Source organism: Cibotium barometz, chromosome 56 (genome assembly GCF_041138505.1).
Source record: "Cibotium barometz isolate CiBa-2024 chromosome 56, ASM4113850v1, whole genome shotgun sequence".
Taxonomy (NCBI): Eukaryota; Viridiplantae; Streptophyta; class Polypodiopsida; order Cyatheales; family Cibotiaceae; genus Cibotium; species Cibotium barometz.
The window spans coordinates 28605-32183 of NC_141101.1; positions in this window are offsets into that span (position 1 = coordinate 28605).

Here is a 3579-nt window from a genome sequence, read left to right on the forward strand (position 1 = left end):
TGTGGAGCCACTGCACCCCTTTGCTGCTCACGCTCCTGTCTCATTCTTGCAATGTGAGTACATTCCTATGTGGTGTGGGTAAAATTCCAAGCACAGGCCTGGCACCACTTCTTTGTGGGTTGGTTTGTGACTAGAGGAGAAAAGGTATTACATTCTTCGATTTTATGGTTACCGTCACATGCTCCACAAAGATGAGGACCTATAGGTAGTACACTCCTCATTCGCTACTGCTGTTGTTGTGGCTGCATGGGTTGGCGATAGGTTTGTCCCAATCTCCTTAGTACTAGGTTAGCTATGTGGTCTGGATTTACTAGTGCGCTAGACCCTGAACTTTGGTCATCCCCCCACTGATCTCTAGGTTGCACCTCAGGGCCAGTACCATCTTGGAATTTGAAGTTATCTGTGAAATCCATAGCATCATGGCAACACTCATTGAAATTTGTATGCTTCTTTGCATAGAGATGTGTGTGCAGTGTTGAATTTTTGAGTCCTTTTAAGAAGAGAGAAATTAATCGACTTTGGGTGGGCTTCTCATCTTCTAGGCAACGATTAATGTACTGCTTCATCCTATTTACACAGTCTCTAACACTCTCAGTCTCGCCTTGCTTGAAAGAGTAGATGTTTGCTACTGTGTCATGCTGAATCCCCATCAAGGAAAAAGCAGCAACAATGAATCTCTCTTCCAAAACTCGTAAAGAAGATTTGTCTGAAGCCTCTAGTGCCTGAAACCAAGCAAGGGCCTTTCCCTCAAGAGTGAGCCCAAATCCTTCAATTTGCGTATGCTTGTCAGTTACTTGCTCAGCTTGAACTACTTGCCTAAATGCTGCTACATGGTCATATGGATCTCCCGACCCTTCGTACTTCTTTACCAGTTTTTGAAGAGTTGATGGCCTTACGTGTCTTGAATACTCATCATAGGACCTACGGCCTCTCACTCTCAGTGGGAACTGTTCCTCTCTTTGGTAAGATGGTCCACATGCATCCCAAATTGGTGTGGGTTCCCTATTACCTGCCTCACCAACCCCCTCCAAAGATCTTGTTACCCGCATTTCAGGAGGTGCATTTATGGGAGGCCGAGTTGGCTCCCCTACCCTTCGATTGTCATAGTGAGAGAAATGTTGTTGAGAATAATATCTTGGTGCTAGAGTTGGGCTACTTGCAGTGGTCCACTTTGATGTTGAGGGTCCCTCTCTAGTGAACTCTCATAGGGGAGGAGCAACAGTTTCTCCAAGAAAGGCTATCTCTCCTGGTTTAGCTGTATTAGTTGAGAACACTTCCATGAATAATGGTTGTGCTCTCCACGTGAGCTCACGAATCTCCTTCCAATCTAAGGTTCAATATTCATTGGCCCATTTATCAATGATTCGGTTCTTGTATCCTGCAAGCTTCTCGACTTCCACCACAAGTGCTAGAGGAAGATCTAGCTCTGGCAATCTAGTTGTGGCATAATATCCTTCTAAAGAGTCCTTATAGACCTCTTGAAGTGGGTCATCCTGAAAGACCTTTGTCACTGGAATTTGTCGTACAAACTCCCATTGGTTCTCAACCCCCTGATCCATTTTTCTCTTGCCTTTCCTGTCCCTTTCCAAATTTAGATCTACAAAAAGTAAATCATCTATGGATGGCTTTGAGGACTGGGCATTGGATGGTCCAGGCATGTCTGGCTCAATGAGCCAATCATCTCTAGACTCCCTTGCTCGGGAAGGCTTTGATAAGTCTAAGAACTCACTTTTAGAGAGCTCCCCTAATTTGTCTACATTCTTGGGATGATAGGTGACTTCATAGCGAACACCATCTCCACCCATGTACATGTTACCCTGGTCATTGAGATTAGAGGTGCTCTATCAAGCTCTGAGAAAAAGTCTGCGATCTTAACGAGATACCGTTGTTGTGGATCCCTAAAGATCTCAGCTCCTTGAGCATTCTTGTAGACATATTGAAGTCTCACATTGAGTGGTAACCCCATGGTGTCGGCTTCAAATGGATTAAAAGATCTTGTGGGTGTCCTATTTGGGGCTTAGGGATGACTATTTGACGGCCCTAAAGATCTCAGCTCCTTGAGCATTCGTGTAGACATATTGAAGTCTCACATTGAGTGGTAACCCCATGGTGTCAGCTTCAAATGGATTAAAAGATCTTGTGGGTGTCCTATTTGGGGCTAAGGGGTGACTATTTGACGGCCCTAGATTGTCCATAGACAATGAGCTAGTTGTCCTGGAAAGGGTATCAAATTGGGATTCGGAAAAGGTTTCAGCAATATCTGCCAAATTTTTTACCGATTAGGTCCCACTTTCCTGCGTAGGTACTCTAGAAGGTGCCCTAGGCCCTATGGCAGTGTCTATACGACGTCCCGACCGCAAGTGCATAAGGTCAAATTTTAAGGTTTTTTTTTAAATTTTTTTTTCAAAAAAAATCCAAAAAATTTCAAGTTGGCTCAAACTTTGCCAAAACCCATTTTGAACCCCCTCGAACACATTAGGCCAAAAAAATAGCGTATTTTTTAGGATCAAAAATCGCCTAAAATTTACCAATTTCCCATACTGAGCTCACTATGGGAAAATGGTTCCGGGACCGAAATTTCGACGATGGGTGTTTTCTAACTCGTCTCGAAAAGTTAGATAACCTTCCAAATTTTTGCGGCAGAAAATGAAAAATTTTCCAGATTTTTTTAACACCCCCTTATCCGGTGCGGTGGCGGTCTTTATGGTGCGGTGTGTGGGTCTCTCTGCGCGGTGCGCTGTTCACGCACAACCGCCTTCTTTTTTTATTGTTATTTTTTTCTTTTTTGAAGTGCGTGTGCAGTGAACTAAATGCGTGTGCAGCTGTGAGATTTACAGCGAATTCAATACATGTGCAGGGAACTCAATGCATGTGCAGCTGTGAGATTTGCAGCAAATTCAAAATGTTCAATCTTCATGTGTGTGTACAGATTTCAGTTTCTCTACAAGTGCAGGTTTAACAGAGAACTAAAATGCAAGTTTAACAGAGAACTAAAATGCAGGTTTAACAAAGAACTAAAATGCAAAAAAAATTTAAGATGCAGAAAACTAAACTAAGCTAAGAACAGAAAATAAAACGAACATGCAGAAAATTGAAACTGTAAAAATTATCCTCAAACAGAATGACAGAATATGCAAAAACAGGCCTCTCTCTTTCGCACACAAATTAAAATTTGCAGGTTTAGTGACTACCTCCAATCCTTCTCGTGTGTTGAATCCTTGTCCTGACCTCAAGGGAGAAGCGTAGCTAGCCAATCGCACTCGAATTGCAAGACAAATAAAAAGAATTTAACAACAGATTAGTCTTAAATAAATACCAAAATTAGTCCCAAAACCTGCTCTCCTATCCAATAGTTTTGCAACCGATTGGAGCTTAACAAGGAGTGGTAGTGTGTGTATGGTGCTCAACTAATGTAGGCACTCGCTCCCCGACAGCGGCGCCATTGTAGAGCGGTTCTCTCTACTGTGCAATATAGTGCTCATAGAGTACTACCGATCAACAAATGTGTTAAGAAACACAATGTTAATCCGAGGACTCGACCCGATTAGTGCATGAAGGCTTATCCCATGAGGGAGAGCT